The following is a 20,356-nucleotide window of genomic DNA, read 5'->3' as shown; positions in this document are numbered from 1 at the left end:
TCAGCTAGCTTCCATTCGAAGTCAATCTAAGCGTAATGAACTGATTGGCATGATTAATGCTAATTAGCTCAGTATTATTTAGTCTTAATTAGCATTTGCTCGGCACATCTTGCCAAGCGTGGCATGACTATGCAATAAGAATCTCAACTCGGCCTAATTATGGCTAATTAGCCTATGAGTTAATTATGCCTGGTTAATTAGGCTTTGCCCTGCTCAACTAGGCTTAATTAGAATTGGCTATGATTCACTTGGCTTAACTAGGCACAGTTATGCTGAACACGCCGACATGGTGATTGTTTGTCTACATCGCGAGTCAGACAAAGGTTGGGCATAAGAGCTCTGCTGTAAAAATAAATATTTTAATTGTGCTGCGGAGCCCTTAATTGCCAATTAGCAAGACATTCTAAATTTATTCAGCCTCTCCCTCTATGCTTTCATTTGATGCATTACAATGATATCGTCATATTAATTTATTGATCATCTACCCACACTTGATAATTGCCTACAACGATCACTAATAAACTATAAAATGTTTCTGTCGCATGAAATTTCATTTATCACCTTTAGTCACTCGGTTCCATAGATTTTCCCCCAAAATCATCCCTGACTGCTAACCATCGACTACTACCACTAAAGACAATTGCGTGTTATTATCTATCTCTGATCGTAATTTCATACATTTTCATGTAGTACGTATGCTTTTATACTGAAAGCCTTCTATTATGAGCTTAAAATTGGTGATTTCATTGTTACAAGTGATGACTTATATTTTCAGGGTGCAAATGTGCATAATGTTGCTGAGTAAACCTCAGTCAGTGTAAATACTTGCGGGTACGTCATTGTCAATTTTCTTAATTATCCATAATAATTACGCTAAATGATCCCTAATCACCAATTATCAACTTGAGATTCTTGCATCTAATTAAGCTAAAATACTCCTAACCACTAACTAGCAACTTAAGATTCTTATATCTTTCATCCTCTTCGCCTCTACTCCATGTGATACATTACGACGCCATCCTCCGATTAGTTGATTCTTAATTACCCCTTTCCTATTTAACACTAAGTGTAAGTATTAATAATTCCAGAGTACGATTACCATATCTTTTATACCTTTGATTCGAAATTAGTTATAACAGTAGCTACTGCTAGTTACATGCGATAGCCATCTAGTATCAATGGTGTACGAGTACTATCTGTAAATATATATATTATACATGTCCTTCTATACTGACCGCTTTCACCAATAAGTTTTAAATAAACTGTTAAATTCATTAGTACATTTGATTACATATACTGATCAGAGGAAGATTCGATGCGTATCAGTGTCTTATGTTAATTCTTACTTGCTTTGAATTACGATGAGCTATTATCGTTTTCGATCATCTGCTCTAATTAACCTACGATTTCTCATTGCTAATTATCAACTGAAGAACTCCACAGTATTCATACCCTCCATATCATGAGCAACTTCAAGAAAAACAAACTTGTATAAAAACACTGACATTTTCACGTGTTTTGGGGCCACCGAAAACACTATGAAGCGCATGCACCCCTATAAGGTGGTTTTGCTGCAATGCACCTTTTCACAAAAGTTCCCGTCGAACCTCAGAAACTTCGCCAACATCAGCCAAACTTCACAGGTACGAAGACTGAATATTCGAGATTGGTTCACTTCAGTGATTTAAGCAGGTGAGGGCGCATTGTTTTTATATAAATTTTTAAATTCTCTCCTATGGAGTTTCACATAGCACATAAAAGTGGTTCTCGAACCCAGGAAGTTTATGGGAATAAAGCAAAACTTCTCGCACTGTGAGATGATGACTCCCAGATTATATGGACGAAGTGATTTAAGCGTATATCGAAGCGTTGCACTACAATAAATGTTCAAAGGTCGTTTCCCATTCAGTGACGCTGCCACTCAGCAGCCAACGCAACAGATGGCGCTAGTTGTCGATGTCCCGAATTCCTGGACATGTTTCTGCGGCTGCGGTATCTCATCTGCAGAAGGTGAAATATGGGCCGGCTGAAGCGAGAAGAGAAAAAGAACGTATGCGTATTACAAAGCAAAGCTTTGCTTTGTAATACGCCATTTGTACGCCATGTGTATTCAATTGCAGGTATAAATAAGGTCACATTTCCCACCAATAAACTGTTGTTAGTTTGCGCTTCGTATGTCTATCTGTGTTCCTTCTTGTGTCCCTGTTTTTTTTGTTTAGTTTTTTTTTTTTTTTTTTTGCGCAAGAGTTCACATCAAGATATTTCACAAGATGCGCAGGAAGCTGCGCGACAAGAAAAAGATCCATAAAAAGAAGAGCCGCGATAAAACTTCACCGACCATGCCAAAAATGTTGTACAGCTTGAAATATTCCCCAAATAAAAGGTCTGCTTTCTCATTGGGCCAATGGCTTTACGCATAATATGGATAATTCTCGACAATTTCAAAACAATCATCTGAAAGTTAGTGGTATTCTTTTAGATGGCCATTCATTTTTGGCATACTTTTTTCACTCCACTTTGTGCCCGAGATAGCTTAAGGTAGCCTCAAAGATTCTACTGACAACGATCACTCATTCGGACATAGACAGTCGCCATTCTGCCGGTAGCAGCTGGGATAATTTCTGAAAATTATTCTTCCCAGCTGTACCTTCCGACTAGTTCTCGTAAGTCGCGTGACCAACTGCCTGGGCAGTCAAGGTCCATGGTGAAGCGGCAAACGTTATTTGACGTATGCCTCAGTCACATGGGCCGACTGTTGATGCAAATAGCACTTACTTGACTCTACATTCGTGGCTTTCAAACGCGCAGGCGTCACCGACGGGTGTGCTCGCGCCCGTCAACGACGACCCCGACAGCGACATTAGAGATGCTGGCAAAATATTAGGGCGCCGAAGGCGCGCAGCGAAGCAAATAAACCTATGTCACAATTGCACGCATGTTAAGCAACATTATACTTTTACCGTCAAAAATGTAAGTTTTGCACATTTACAAGGCTGCACCTCGGTGAATTAGTGATGAAAGCAGCTTTTAACCGCGGATGCTGTTTTGTTGTCCGGTAAGATACTCTCGTTGCGGAAGAAAATTTCCACTTTAAGATAACTGATTTCAGCAATTGGGGCTCATTTTTAAGAGAAAGAATTAGAACAGTATTTCACGCGCGTAACTATCGAGTAAATAACGACGTCAAATTCATTCGCAGTATTAGGAAGGTTTTCTAAGGAAACAATATTTTCTACACAATATTTTCTATCGCTTCTTGCGCTCGTTGGCTTCGTCCTGGAACGGCACCAAGACTAATTAACACCGCAAGTGCCCTTCACATGGGTACGTCATCTATAAAATGAGACTGAAGGCTATGCAGTATAAATTTCCTCTCTTCGAAGCTAAAAGGCGTGAGAACGAGAGGAATTCAGCCCTGAACGAAGACAAGACTGAAACAATACAAATGACAATTTCACTAGGCCTAGCTAGCTGTGAGATGGTTGTGGATGCAAGTCCAGTGGCCAGAATCTCGTCGGTGGTTTGCAATGTTTCACTGCCGTTTTCTTTCATGTTATTCTCGCGTTGCATTGCTGAGAAGGGTCACTACAAAAATGTGATACACTGTTAAGCACCACTCGCAAGACAGAATCCTTCTATGCAGCTACATTCGAGACGACATATCTGCAGGAGCAGTGGCCGATGTGCGTCGCTGTGCGCTGGAGGGCAAGCAAATTGTCTACTGCGCATGCACGACAAAAAATGTAAAGAAAACATGGTTGCCCACTGAATCTATCCTTTTAGACTTTCGAAACCGGAAAAATTCACAACTCAAGCTATAGATGGCTTGCACTGACGTCACTGAAACAGACACATTGGAGCACCAACATGGTGGGACGTGAACATGGTGATGTCATGTTAGTACTGTCAGTACATCACATGCAGGTTCCTTCGTTATTCGAGCACAGAGGCCCAATAACATTATAGCGACGTCGTTATCACACTGAAGTATGTTAATCGCCGCGTCATTATGCCGCCTCGACGTCATCTGAGCCGCCATGTTGGAGCCATGTTTTGCGTCCATGACATCACGTGCAAGCTATCAATAGTACCCAAATGTGACGTCGACAAAGGTCGTTTTGGGCCCAGCTGAATAACGGACACTCGCATAAGTGCAAACACGCAATAAAATAAGACGACCCGTAAGTTATTGCATTACGAAAGAGTAGAACATGACAACAATGCATCTGCGAGAATTACTACTCATATACAGGTGGCAGCTAACACTAGCAGTCTGACGGACAGTACCATGACATGTCACGCTTCAAGTTAATCGTCGTTCTCATGGTCACGTGGTACGCTCAGAAATTGATCCACTCCATTTTTAACGAGGAACGAGTGACGGTTCCGAAACACCACTATTAATTTTCACTTAGCCCGTGACGGCAATCTTCGTAAGCCTGCTTCTTGACTAGATCAGCTTTCTTCACACTGATGGCTACCACGCTTTCGTTTTTATCTTCAATTGCCGGTAAGCAGCGTTGCACGAATCCACGACCTGCGCAAAGCACTCACAGAGGATAATTGCCTAAAGAAAAATATCACTGCCCTGAAGGAACTTGTGTCACGTATTGCTTGACAGCGTTGTGCGACACTTGTACAGCTATCCTGAAGTTCCAACTTGAGCTGGGGTGCTATTCTGGACATTGTCAAATTCCGCCATTGGTCAACTCTGATTGACCCAGAGAGCTGTTACGGCCTCTCTGATTGGATTAAAAATGCCGCCATTACGAAATTTGACAATATGGCAGAATTTGGGTGTCCAGAATAGCATAGCAGTCGTCTTAAACTCTGTGTAAACGCACTGATAATTAAACGTAACAGAATGCATTACACAGTGATAATGAGGCCAAGGAAAACACAGGGGGTGTTATTCACAGGTTTAGAGCGCCGCTTTTAAGCACCCGATTGTTTATTTCAGGTCGTCCGCTTGCGTAACCGAGTGAACGGTGTGTTCATTAGGGTGGCTTGTTGGGCAAGTTGGTACATAGTTCTTCGTGAGGAAATGCCAGCAGCACCAAAGGTACCAGCATCCTACCTGTCCCTGTTTTTTTTTTTTTTTTTCTTGGCTCAGTTTCTTTTGCTTTCTTTGGTGCTGCTGGCATTTCCTCACGAAGAACCGTGTGTTAATGTAAAAGGAGAGCACTTTATTTATTTATTTATTTATTTATTTATTTATTTATTTATTTATTTATTTATTTATTTATTACATAAACGTGCATTCGCTCCGAGAGAATTATAGCGGTGGGGGGGGGGGGGGGGTAGGGGGGATGTACACATATTTTGCACATTTGTAAATGCTCATACAACACACAGTGTCACACATAGCGAACAAGCCTATGCAAGCAGAAAACAAAAGTGAACTATCGCTAGTATTCAGTTATGATACACATACAAAAGCAAATATGTGCAGGATCAAGCTAAGATCCTGAACACACCTATAAAACTGAGGATTCAATGCCACGCTTACAACAGTTTGAGAAAGTTTGTTCCATTCATACAACCGCCATGGTGGTCTAGTGATTATGATGCTCGACTGCTGACCCGAAGGTCGCGGGATCGAATCCCGCCCACGGCTGCCGCATTTTCGATGGAGGCGGTAATGCTTGAGGCCCGTGTACTTAGATTTAGGCGCACGTTAAAGAACCCCAGGTGGTCGAAACTTCCGGAGCCTTCCACCACGGCGTTTATCATAACGCGGTTTTGGGACGTTAAACCCAAATTATTCATTAATTAGTTGTTCCATTTATGTTGTTCGATGAAAAAATGATCACTTAAGCAAACTGCTTCTCGTAGTTGTCTCTCGACCATTGAGACCATGGTCGCGGTGATGCTAAATTTAATGTGGTGCAAGCATGTAACTTGTTTTATTTATGCCAGAGTGGCCATAAAACTTCTTAATAAAGAACTTCAGCCTAAGATAACGCCTACGATCCCAAGGAGTCCGTAGTTGCAAACCAGTCCTCATATCGGTGTATCGGTAACGCTACTTCTGCGGCAGTAGCCATCAACGATGAACCTGGCTGCTCGAACTATGTGCGCTCAAGTGAGTCTATTATGTCTTGTTGATCAGGATCCCACAGCACGCACGCGTAGTCGAGAATGGGACGTACGCGTCAGTACTTTCTATGATGGCTTCGTTGTAATATTTCGTCATAGTGGAATGAAAGCCCTCTCCACGCTAACATGTGAAGCCAATGTTGAGCATTCTACGCATCAGGAAAATTACAACTTTGCGAAAATTTAATGGCACATGCCGCATATCCTATGCGTCTCAGTAGTAGTGCGATGCGGCTTCCGTTGTAGCGTTCATTCAGCGACCGAAATGCCACCCTTTGTATCTACTTGTGTTCGGGTCCTGAAAAATACCCATCGAAGGCCTTTGGTAAGGTTTAGCAAGTTGGTGGACTGCATGCTCTCATGAATTCTTCGCCTCCATGTATTGGTATTTCAGAACGCCTGAACTTATAGTTCTCAAATTTCGCATTAAAGAGTATCCTAAATGTCGGGTAAATTTTCGTGGTTCCTGTTTTTTTTATTCCCACATTTCATAGTTTTCTAACAGAAAACCAGAGGGGTGAGGGCTAAAGGCGCGAGCATGCGCCTGACTGAGGCCCTGACCCCTGTACAATCAGTGTTTAGATAATCAGTTTAGATCATTCCTACTGGCGGCTTTCTTCTCGGGCACTAGCGCACCAGCACGCAAGCCGTAGTGGGTCCGTGTCATACCTGAGAAATAACGTCATTGTCATCAGTCCGCGTGGTGCTCGCGATCAGAAGATTCGAAGTGGTTTGATGCTACGCGACTTTCATCGCCCTGCATTGTCCTCTGCTGCTCTGGACACGTACTGGCTTCGAGGTGCAATTTCGCCGCAGGTGGCCAGGTCCCCTTTGATGGAACCTCGCCGGCTGGCGATGGGTAAGAGTTACTTATTTTATTTATATCTCAGGATATAGAGAACGTATAGGCATGTCGCTAACCACACGGTAACATGAGACGTGGAAATCAGCATCCGTTGTCGACCAAAGTCGTGCCGATGTATACCGACGACATATCTGCACTTAAGTAAAGCACGCGCGCGGCGCTACGCTGGCCTCCGGCATTATTCTGGCATTATTCTAGTGTCATAGGCAGCTTAGGTCCGCCCGTCTACCGTCCAAGCTTTCAAGGCCGATAAGTCGGAACCGCACCCGTTCCCGAGCAAGGGCCAGCATCGGCCAACGGAAGCTAGTCTGGCAAGTTTACTGCGGTATACCAGTTTAAACATCATTTAGTATATCCTTCTCAAACGAATCAACAAATTGCTGAGTCACAATCAAGCTTTAATTTGTTGATGTGCTCAGAAATTCCCCAAATTACACTCTAAGGCTCTACTTTAGCTGAGAACGGTACCACTTCCCAATACCAAGAGTGAATAGCGCAGTAAAGCTATAAAAAACCCTGCTCCTCCTTTAACCTTTGACGTTTACTTCTGTTCGCAGATCTGACTGGCGTTATGCTCCTTGTGCCCGGTGAAGCGTGGCTTCGAGACTTCGCTCTATATTTAAAGGCACCGAAGCTGAGCCATGGATGGCAGCGGAGAGCAGTTCGTGAGGCCTGGATTCCGGAAAGCGTTCGCCAATACCTGCAGAACGTCATCGTCACATTAGGACGGCGTCTTCGACAGCCGCCACAGCAGTCGAGCTACATGTGGCCACAGGCTCACCGTGGGATCTCGTTCCTCCTGTGGCTTGCGACGCCCTGGCATATCCGCCTTCGCCCAACAAATTCTTTGTTACGACGAAGGATTCCGAATGGAACTCATCTTGTTCCGACGAAGGGTTGGGGACCATGCAATACTCCGTCAACTGCAAAGAACAGTTATACCGTTGGACTGACAGCGATGCAAAGTGATCCTTCAGAACGTAGGGGTCCAGCCTTTGCCAGGAGGCCCCGACTGCTGGTGCTCGAAGCGGCAGACTTGCAGGAGCGTCGCACTGTCGGTTCAAGTCTAGCTCTTTCGACTACATGGCAGCTTATCCCCCAGATGCCTTCGTCCAGCGTGTCCACGGTGAAGTACCCGTACACGGTAACTGATGCCGAAGGCGAGGCAGTCGACATCCTCAATATTGGTAGGCCAGACTTCAGAGGTCTGGTGCTCGGGGGAGTCGAATCAACCAGGCTGAAAGAAGATGGAGTGATTTCCTGATTGTATGACGGTGGACCCTCGTGACAGCGTCCGAGGTCCCAAGCAAACCTGAAATGCCCAAAAGAGCACCTCCCTGCACCCCTGAGCCGCCGAAGGAGACAGCTGTTAGGGAGGCACTCAGGGAAAACGCAATGCGCACAATAGATGCGCTTTTTTCTACTTTATACGATTTGATGTTTCTGCTACAAAAATATATTTCGTGTAATCTAATCTTGGCTGTTATGTCTGCTCAAAAGGACCAGAGAGAGAGGTGGTGATATCAGGAGAAAAAATTCCTTTGTCAAAATCCAAAGGAGGGATTCTAATGCACGTTTTGTAAAATCAATAATGTACGTAGTACATAAAATGGTATTTACCCCGCACCGACTTGTAATGGTGCTGCGCGAATTGAGATTGGAGCCAGGGACAACACCCTGTCTATTCCGAATACCGAAATTTCCACGGAGCATTTGAAATATCACTCGAACTCTGACTAATCACAACAGTGCTCTAGGCTGAGAGCTGAAAGACTGCGAGTCAAGTGCCAGATTTTAAATAAACAAGAAAAATATGAGTACTCGATTCGCATTTACGCTGACGTAAAACCCTCCAGCAGAGTGACCTAGGCCACCCGAAAGTGTTTTTATAGCACAGCTTTTTAGCGCCGAGTCGTGAGTTTTGCGTCGTCCGGGTGCATGTAGTAGCCGAGCGAACGATTCGCACAGGGGAAGGTGGAAGAGAGCGATCGCAGTGCGCAGGAGCAATAGATATATGAAAAAATTACCACCCCCACACCCTGTGGAGACGGTTGAAGAAGCTGAAAGAGTGCGGCCCCGGTTTTCGTCGCTGGGTTTCAGGGGCGTAGGCAAGGGGGGGGGGGGGTTGGGGGGGTTCAACCCCCCCCCCGAAATTTTTCAGTTTTGCTTGCGTATATATACGCGCACACATACAAACGCACGCACGACCATACATAAAGTATGGTTGAACCCCCCCCCCCCCCCCCCGAAAAAAATTTCTGGCTACGCCCCTGCTGGGTTTATTGCGGAGCCATTCCACTCAGGTAAAGGTGGATGAGCAGCGAAGCTGTTTAGAACACGGCACACAGGTGACACTGATATTTGATGGAAGGTCCATAAAGGTACAGAATTTTCATGGAAGTTACATACATTTTTTTTAACGTAGCGTACGCTCCTTTACAGTTTTCCATTCGAGCAGCTCGCGTCTTTTCACCGCGACATGCGTCGACTTGTCTATCTTGGCGTTCCGTGCACGATCTTGAGGGGCCATTTGAGCAGCATGCGTATTTTTGCCCCTTTCTGCGCTTCACGACACTAAAATGGACCAGCGGTGAGTAGTGGGGCTTGCCCAGTTGCTGCGGTACATACGCTTTTTTCCGCAGACACTTCTCTATTTTTAGTGGAGCGGCGGGCAGTGATGCTTGTCCAATTTATGTGACATGTATACCTACGCTAGGGATAACCTGGCTACGGACATCCGCTTCGCCTCGGCGTATACAGTTTCGCTGAAAAAATAAAATTGAAAGGAAAATTGTTGGCGGTCGTGAGTTCCGGACTTAGGACCCCGCGTTGAGAAGCCCGGTGTCTTACCCATAAAGTTTCCAACAAAATTTACTCAAGGGAACTCTGGCCCTGCGATCGTTCAGCCCCCGGGGGAATGATAGGTAGTACGTGGATTTGCCTAGTCTTTGTGCTTGCGGCTTCGAACGCGCTTGTGGCTTTGTTTATTGTTGTGTCTTGGCTTTTGTTTCGGATAAAAAAATGGCTCGTTGTGAACCTCGCGAGCGGATTTGGATTGGCCAGCCTAAAAGAGTCAAGGGACTGCTGAACTTTTGCTGAACTTTGTGAACTTCATATCGCGACAAAGCGGCTATAGGCGGCTGCTACACGGAGTCCGTTCGATGCGCCTGAACAGTTGACGAGTTACTGCACATTGCCATTCGTAACAAAGGGTGCAGAGAGGTGCCGCGCTGGTTCACGATTTTTCTGCACCCTCTCAGCTGCGGTGCAGCTTGGTTGGTGCAGACGTGCGGGTGTGAAGTAGCAGTGCAGCAGACGACACTTGTACCAGACGACGTTGTTTTTAACAACGGAGCTGTTTGAGCTCGAGCTTAGGCCTTCCAGGGTGAACGAAATATTATAGTCATGATCGGCCTTTACCTTCTAGCGCGTTGCTCGGCCGGCGCACGCTCTCCATCTTCTTCACCTTCTTAAGACCTTGCTATTTAAGGTCATTTTAACTAAGGCTATGTTAATTTAGGCATTGTTAATTGAGATATTGGTAATTAAGACCTCGCTAACAAAGGTCTTAAGCATGCGTTAAATATGACCTGGCTAATTAGAATCTTGTTGACTAAGTCCTTGTTAATTAAACACTTGATAAATAAGACCATCTTAATTCCGACATTGCTCATTAAGGTCGAGCTAATTAAGAACATACCAGTGAATGGTTCACTTCACGTAGCCATGACGACACTTAGCGAAGCAATATAGTTAGACGCTCCACATAGCCGTGCCTTGCCATGCCTAGCCAAACCCAGCAACTACTTAGTCGAGCTTGTAGAAGCCGACAAAAGCTAGGTCGGCCACAAACTCCTCTGTTAGTCCAGCCTCTCACCACTATAGTGCAAGCTGCCCACATTTTTTAAATGCGAAGCATTTCTTAGCGAACCTTTGGCACTTTGAGCGTTTCTATCTACGTATCTATCTATCTATATATCTATCTAGCCACCTACGTCTGGGTGCTCTCATGATCGCCTCCTTAACTTTGTGCAGACCAAAATTGGCATGGGAGAGTAAGAGGATTTGACGAATATGACTGTCGAGTCATGACATGAATAACGTGAAAGCCCTGTCGCGTACGTCGTCAAACCCTTTTCTCTAGACACATGTGGCACATACCCGTTTTCCACGGACCACGGTGTACGGGTATGCGCCACAGGTTATTAACAGTTTATATCTACCCAGGAACAGCGAGAACAGACATTGGTATCTTAAATGCGAGAGCGTTAAGAAAAACCGACATCGGCAGCGTTGACCCGACGAATGAAAAGAATGAAAATTAGGATCCCAGCAGGAATCGAACCTAAGCATTCCGCGTGGCAATCAGGTATTGTACCACAGAGCCACGCCAGGTCTATAAAGTGGTTTGGAAAAACAGCCTGTGCAGGCGTAATGCCATTGCAACGTCAACTGTGGTTGTGGTGGTGGCTATCTAATTTTACAAAAGAGCAATAAACACTACATATGTACTCCTACGATACAGCTGTCATTTCAGATTAACGTCTGTGGTTCCAGTGTTGGCGTCGCTTTTATAGCCGTCAAATAAACATTACATTTGTATTCCTATGATTCAGAAAGCTATATTGAAGCATATTGAAGCTATATTGAAGCTATATTGAAGACTCCGGAGGAATATATTGACGAAAGTTACGTATGATATTCACATCAAAGCATCGTAAAGTGCACTTAGCCCGCCAGAACGACGCAGTGTCCTCTTCATTTCTTACTAGGCTGGGCGATGGCCTCATGCTGACCGAGGATGATGACAGGTTGATTGACAGCCGCTTTGTAGACTAGGCTACGTAGGCCAGATACGCGTAGGTAGTCTACGAATACGACAAGCGCCATCCACTGATGTTGATCTACGTAACACTATCCAGGCCTATCAGCCTCGACGGCCTATACCTCACCAACGCGAAGGGTTACTTCAGGTTCCGACATGTCGCCGGCTCTATCAACACACAATATGTCGACGAAATTACCGAGGCATCCACGATTTCCAACAGCTGTACTATACCTCATACTTCACTACACATGGACCCCTCGTCACCGCGATCACGACGAGATCCGATAACAAGTCATGACCAACTGCTGGTGCTCACTGATCACGATGATGATGACCCTGTTCAAGAACTGTCAAGAACGTCTTCTACACATGCACACGGGTTCGGGAAACGTGCGTGCGGTGTCCATCATGAGGGACAAGTATAAGCACTTCAGCTTACCGCTTCTGGTGTTGGTAATACCCACGTTGCCGTTGGCAGCGTTACCCAACTGTAAACAACTGGTTATATAACACATATGCGGCGGCTCTTCAACATATATATGCGCGTATAAAATGTATACAAAGCTTTAGCGTCATTTTGTAACGTTTCGCTCAGTAAAAAATATTACGCCACAGACAGCTTCCCGCACGCATGCTTCGCATAACATCGACTCCCACGGTACGTGGGATCTGCCGAATTTTTTTAATGTGCTGGCGCGCCAGAGAGAAACAAACTATTGTTGTTGTATCTGCTTTATTTCAACACACAATAACCATAGTCACAAGTTACAGTTGAAGACATTCGTTGGTAAGTCAGTTATTTTAATTGCATATCACATAAAGATAGAAAAGAGAAACGAGGTGTTGGTCTGCGAGAAAGATTTCCGCGTTTAACACGTCCCTTCGGAAAGTTAGACTAGATTAGGCTAGATTTTTTTGCAAGCCTTAGCACCGCACATCACAACATATCCCCTTTTTCATAAAAGACAGAATATTTTTTATTGACATCAATTACTACAACTACCAAACGCTTAAACTACAGGGTTTGAGCTAAAGAACTGCGTTCTGGAAGATCTGACCACATACGAAGAACCGAATGAGCACAGACTCATTACTGGTAACACGCACTCACCTCTGTACGCGTTTAAAAGCAATAACAAAGTTCCACCGATCTCAAACCTAGGTGCGCAAAAAAGCATTCTCATTTCTTACTTCGCCTCCACAATTTGCTGCTACATCTAGACGTTAGAAGAAAAGGCAACATTGAAAATGCAGCAACAGTATTCCAAATTTCTGAGTGATCGTATCTTTTTTAAACGTGGGGATGCAAAGGGTCTCTGTGCACGTTTTATATATTACGATATGTTTTATTTGTACCTTAATAATTACCAGTTTTAAAAGTCAAAAAGCCACGTGGAGCCGAAAGAACGAAGCTTAGGCAAATCGATGTTCTGCCCATCATTCCCATGCTGGCTGAAGCGCTATGCATTGCAGCTCCCATAGACACTAGTAGCAGATTTCCCTTTAGTGCAGTGGTTTTCAAATGGGGGGACCCCAGCGGGTCCGCGAAGTCATTTTTGGGGGCCCGCGAAACCCATCCTCGGAAAAAAACGCGTTTTTTGGGGGGCACACTATGTCCCGTGACAGCGGCCCCTTCTGATTTTTGGTATGCTTCACCGTATAGTAATTTTGCATTGCGGCGAAGCTGACTCATGTTTCTCCTTCTCCATGAGATGGCTGCAAAGCTTCTGTTGCAGTTTTCTAGGACACATGCACACGATCATACTTTTTCTAGGTTTGCATATTTCAAAAACAAACATAGCTAGAAACAGGCTCAATGTGGCTGCAGACTGCACAACTTATTGACAAGCTTTAGTCTGACCATTCTATTCCAGGGAGAAATAAAAGGCACTTATTTCACGCTGCATGTTGTGTTATGAACTCGCCCTTCACCTACCCCCACCTTTTTCTCTCACTGCAAGGGGTACCTCATCACTTTCACTGGTTCACAAGGGGTCCCCGAAACATCTATGACTGCGAGCCATTGCTCTAACGTATCATAAAGGAACTATATTGTCTTACCCACTCGGCTTCACACCCACGGTTCCAGAAGGCACATATATCTGAACCTTATGAAAGCGTTGTACCGGCAGTACAATAAAAATGTAAAAGAAGAACATCTTCTGTGAAGGCTTTGTTCGAATATTTTGCGATGGTGGAATAAAAGCCCTTTTAAGGACGACTTGTGAAGCCGACATGGAATATCGTGCACGTAAGCAAATTTTCTACTTTGCGAAAATTTATAGACAAACGCGCCATACATTCCTTGCATTTTGGTGGGCGCGGCATGCGCCTTCCGATAAAGCCTTCATTCCCCGACCGAAATGCCACACGTCGATACAGACTACGTCAGAAACAGCTCAAGGAGCCTGCAGGGCAAGAACTGAAACAAGGCGCTGACGAACGCCAGGAAGAAGACGAAAGACGCCTTGCCGAGGTCGATCGACAACGACGTTCTAGAGAAGACCGCAAGGCAGTACAAGCGCGGGAAATACAAGTTCGTGATACTGGACGTTGAGGGAACAAATGTCACACGACTCACCTCTTCTTCGTCGTCTCGTGCTGGTCTCACTTGACATTTTGCGTGCTGCAACGCCCGGGCTCTTCGCGTTCCCGTGTTCACGCTTTCTTTCTGAACAGTGAGCAGCGACGCAACCGGTGGGAGTGCTTCGCCTGCCTCTGCCGCTGTATATTTTAGATTAGTTCTGGTCCAGCAATGGTTTCACGTACTAATTTACGAGTGTTTCGAGTAGATTTTGTTTTATGAAACCAACAGTGCGAGATTCTATTTTAAGAAACATACTGCGGGCCTTTTGTCATCATCATCATCGTCGTGCTATTTTTATGCCCACAGCAGGTCGAAGGCTCCTAACAGTGGTCTACAAACACCACTGTCTTGCGCCAACTGATTCCAAGTAATGCCTGCAATTTTTTTCCGATTTCATTACACCACCCAATTCTATTCCGTCATGTTTTGTGCCGATACTGCACTTCACCAATGGTCCTGTATAAGTTGGTTGTAAGCTGAACATCGATATATCCAGCTGTCAGAACGTCAGTGCTGGTGAGACGGCAACGGAATGGTGACAGCTTGATGAAGATGACATGACTACGACGGCGTACCTGCGCTATCTCCTACTCTCGTTTACTCCACGGAGCACACGTATGCACTATACTTCGACCACTCGCTTTATAAATCATGTGAATCGCACGCACTGCGTGTATCAATCTAAGCGAAGCTGTGGTTTTGAGACGTTAAACCCCAGATATTATTATTATCTAAGCGAAGCTATGCCGGCAATGAGAAAATGCGTATCTCGACACTGGAGCAGCGCCATTCGGCGACAAAGACACACGCCGCGACCATCCGCACAGGTAGAGTGTACTAGCATTTATGATAGGTCACTATATAACGGCGGTGGCAGATAAACGTGACAGCGCCGCCATCGACAAAAGCATCTTAACGTTCGGACACCACAAACATCTATCATGACGGGAAGTGTCTGAAAGAGCTATATACTTGGCTGCCGTTGACAAACGTACTCGGCAAATCGGCTTGACAGCACCCGTGCGAAGGCTTGAACAGCGTATTCTCCTCTTGACACTTTTGATTCTGCCTTCATCTGAGAAACTCGGCGACCGCCCAACCAAGGAAATGGCCGTGTATTGAAAATACTACTCCCTGCGCCCCAGCGCCTATGGCCTTTCCGTCTTCAATCGCCTTCCTTATATGCATAGTTGCACGTATACAAGGTGCCCATATATACGCCGTCAGAATTATCTGTACTTCAATAAAGAGCTCTCTCTCTCTCTCTCTCTCTCTCTCTAATCGCTATAAAAAGCACTGTATCCACGAGTACAAATAATATCCTGGACTTTAAAACGTACGTACGACGCATTTGAGTTTTAGCCGCCACCGCGGTGTTTACCTCATTGGCTCTGAGTTGCTTCACCACAGAAGCCGGCCCACTCGACAGCACGCCGCGGCTGCCGCAGTAGGGGCAAGCATGAAATAAGTATGGCATAGAAGTAGGCTGCAACCATGTATTTCTTGAATTTGTTGATCACAGTTTACTTGTTTCCTTAGATGTGTGTATACAACTTTAGAAGAAGGAATTTCTGTATATTCAAACATCATTGCGTAAGCTAATCCTATATGCGGCTATGGTATACGTCACCAAATGTGGTGTTTCTCAAACACCCATAAGGCATTAACGGCGATAAGTATGACTATTCGGGCTGATAGTAAATAACACTGTATTACTATTCAAGATGGCTTTTCCATGAGAAATGAGTAGAAGTACAAATTAGAATGCAATGTATGTGTATCGCTTACGACGCAAAGCGGGCTCATTAGAACATCACCGACGATTGCGACACTTAATAAAAAATTTTAGCGCAGCCGTTTATGTAGCTTTATTTTGCGATGTATGGGGAAATAATTCGAAAGAGCGATGCATGTTTGTAACGGCGGCGGCGATCACCTTCTGCTTCTGAGGCGCGAGCGGCAGGGTCCTCTCGACGGAGGCGCTTAGCTGTTGCTTCGGCGGCGGCGCGAACTTGCGCATTCTGGCATCAGCGTCGCTGAGCCTTATTTCGGGCAGCTCGTTCAGTAGAAGTGCCAGACAAAGCCATTCCACCGGTTGCGTCGCTCGTTCTGAGGAAAACGCTGTGATTGGGGTGTTTTAGCAGTGCCGGTAACATCGTGCCGTTTACGCTACGGTATTACCGTTCCATGTTAAGTGTGCGCACAATCCGAAAACGTTTTAGCTGCGCGAGTTGCTCGATATGCACGGCAACGTGATGATATTACTGTAGTCGCTAATACGGGCATTGCAGATTAAAATAGCGGCGTGCCCACTATGACGGTACGTTATTTCCGTACCTATTGTGCACTAAACGAGCACTGTTAGAAACCCCTAGTATAACGTTGCTGGCGCGGACGAGCAGGCGGCGGCGCGTTACTGTGGCGCCCCGTCTTAGCCGTGGGCGGCAGATAAACGTGCGCTCATGCTGCCCTGCGTTTCCTCGGTCTCTTCTCTCCTTCTCTGCTTTCCTTGTCATTTGGCATTTTTCTAATACTTTCGAGCAATGGGAGGCGCAGCTCTCCAGCTCTGACCCGGAGGTAAAGCTTGCTCTCCTGGGTCGTCAGGCAGGCAGCAGTAGCCAGTGGAGCCCAGGACTTGGGGCGCCACCCATCGAGCTCATGACCCCTTATCTCAAACCCTTATGAATAAAGTTCTCTCTCTCTCCTTCTCATGCTCCCGCTGCACCTTACTTTTATCTCGCGGCCTGGAGATTATCACGACCACGCATTAGATGCTTAGGCGAAGGAGCCGCAAATTTAAAGGAGTTGTACACAGGGCGCACCCAGTTTCCAGAGCAACTATGCCACACATATATCTCTGTCAAAGATGTTCACATTGAAACCAAAGTAAGTGCATAGCAGACCCATTCTTGCGACTCTGCGCCGTCACAGCAGATGGTATGGTGATTGGTCCCTATGGTGCACTCCCGCGTACGATGTGGCAGTTAAAATACGTTTAGTGATGAATATTTTGACTTACCGGTGATCAACTCCTGCTGACTCATCGGTGATAAGTTATAAACTATCACTACATATATGGCGTATCAAAACTGTCTCACTCAACTGACTCGCAGTGTTAACACTGGGACCGCAGGTATTGGAATTTACCGGAAATTAAATCAACGAGACCTGGTAGATGTGTTTATTTGCATTTTATTGAGGGCGCATGCCCTGTGAATATGGTAGTGCACATTTATTACGCTATACGAATGAACCTCTCAGATACAGCGCTTTCGTACAGGCAGTATATTGCTGTAATAGAAAATAGCAAAGATCGAAGAGCTTTTGAGATTTATTTTCTGTACTCTCCCTCACAGACGCATTTTGTCCAAAGGAAACCACCGCAATGTCCTCGCAGTGGCTTCGTGTTGTTCACGTAGCACTCCACATTACACAGGTCATCTTCGAAGGGGCAACCTTCGGTTCAGAGAGGTCGGGGACAAGCGTAGGGAAAGAGAAGTGTTACGATATGATTTAATTTCCTTCAACCAGCAGCGCTCTTTTTTATGACACTTATATAGTAGGCGTAACCTTTAAAAAATTTCAGTGGGAAGTAATTTCCAAAAAGAAAAGTAGGCGTTACCTATGTACAAATAGCAATCGTTTCTTATTCGATGCATTTTCAGTGGACATTTATTTAGAATACACAACATGAGGTGCACGATGTTTTACATATTGCTCATGATATTTCCATGAAGGTTACAGAGCAGCAAAACACAAAATCTTTTCTTTTTTTCTAACACGTGATGGTTGACTCTGGCTCCCAGTGCGTTTCAAAAGTGAACCAAACGTCAACTAGCCGATGCTCGAAGTGCTCTTGCACTGTCGGCACAAAAGAAGTGGTTTCAATGCAAGCAAGCTCCTAGATAAAATGGCGGGTGGGGCGCATTGATGCCAGGAATACGGAAGAAAATGAATGGTATAGAAAGAGGTGATCCACGGGGACATGTTTGAGATTTCCTCATGAGCGGTAGTCATCCCCGGTTTCTGGACCTGCATGTCACTGGCTGTATACGCAACATCACGCGATTAATTCCTTCATTTCAATAAGCAAATTTATTTTACTTATGCATTAGTTAGCTCCATTTTTCCGCGAAGATTATGCCTGCTAAAGCACACAAACAACCAGTGCAAGCAGCGTTTGCGTAGCTAGCGTAGCTTTAATATTAAAATTAGAGCTCGTGGAATTGCTGAAGGCTCGGCGGATTACTTTACTACAAGTACTATTGGAAAGTCGTTACTCTTATTGATGCACTTAGATTTTTTAACATATCTATCAAGTTACATCGCTGTGGCAATATTGTTCGTTTGCTATTGCTTTAATATGTGTTAGTTCGTCCCTGTCGGAAACTCCTCGGTCGATTAGTACATATCTCTGTACCACAAGCACTTTTCTTTTTCAAACCTTCGTGCTTTTCTGAGTAACTTTATATCTGCCAGGTATAGTCAATTCGGACTCAAATAATGAATAATAATTGCTGAAGTTTAATGTGCAAGACCCACGATACGATGATGAGGCACGCCGTAATGGAGGGCTTTGGAAATTTCGACCACCTGGTGTTCTTTAACGTGCCCTGACATCGCACAGAACACGGGCTTCTAGCATTTCGCCTCCATCAAAATGCGACCGCCGCGGCCGGGATCGAAGCCGCGACCCTCGGATCAGCAGCCGAGCACCGTAACCATACCACAGAGGGGCACGGCCTCGAATAACGAAGACGCCTTGATACCTTATCATGCAGTCTTATAGAAACGTGATTATGTCTGGAGTGCATAGAACACTGTTAATGAAAAGATATACTTGGATATTTGCTCGTTAATGTTCTGGTCACGCTGAAGAGGATTATATGAATGTCATGAATGCATGTGGTAAAGGCGTGTGCTGGTAGCTGCTGGCCGCGTAAGCTGTGAAATAACGTGGAAAACACGGTGTGACAATCCTCACACACGCACACACCTATATATATATATATATATATTATATATATATATATATATATATATATATATGATACGGCCACACCCTATGTCGAGGTATTCTGATTATTGCTGGCCTTATTCGCTTCGCTGACGGGTCTGCCTTCGTTACTGCGTTAAATCACACACCTGATCCCAAGATGTTGCCCCGTGGATCAACAGTCACTTGTGCCGTTGACACTCATCCGGTTGCGATTGTTGCCCTTCCGACTGTTCTACCAGAGTCAAGCTCGCCGCCACTTCATGCCTCTTCCACACCTCTGTCGGCAACCATAAGCCCTGACCTAACGCCTGCCCAGAGTCAAGATTTGCTTGCCCTGTTGAATCGACACCGTTCTTTGTTCGACGTGAATTCGCCCGTCCTCAGCATGACTACCGCCGCTACCCATCGCATCCAGACCGACGGCTCCCGTATTATTCACCGGCGCCCATATCGCGTGTCTCTGGCAGAGCGCAAAATCACCGAGGAACACGTCTCAGACATGCTTGGACGAAACATCGTACGTCCTTCCTCGAGCCCCTGGTCCTCCCCAGTTGTTCTGGTACAGAAAAAAGACGGAACAGTACGTTTTTGCGTCGATTACCATGCGCTGAACAAAATAACGCGCAAAGATGTTTACCCCCTGCCACGGATCGACGACGCACTTGATTCGTTACATGGTGCCGAGTATTTTTCTAGCCTTTATCTCCGATTCGGCTACTGGCAAATACCGATGTGCGAATCTGACAAAGAGAAGACAGCTTTTTCCACCCCAGATGGGCTATACGAATTTAATGTGATGCCTTTCGGACTTTGTAATGCGCCCGCTACCTTCGAACGCATGATTGACAGTGTACTGCGTGATCTAAAATGGAAAAGCTGTTTGTGCTATGTCGACGACATTGTCGTTTTTTCGTCCACGTTCTCGCAGCATCTGCAACGTCTTGAAGAAGTCCTAGCTTGCCTTGCAAAAGCGGCCTC

This window comes from Rhipicephalus sanguineus, chromosome 1 (assembly GCF_013339695.2).
Source record: "Rhipicephalus sanguineus isolate Rsan-2018 chromosome 1, BIME_Rsan_1.4, whole genome shotgun sequence".
NCBI lineage: Eukaryota > Metazoa > Arthropoda > Arachnida > Ixodida > Ixodidae > Rhipicephalus > Rhipicephalus sanguineus.
Note: the sequence above shows the minus strand (reverse complement) of the source record.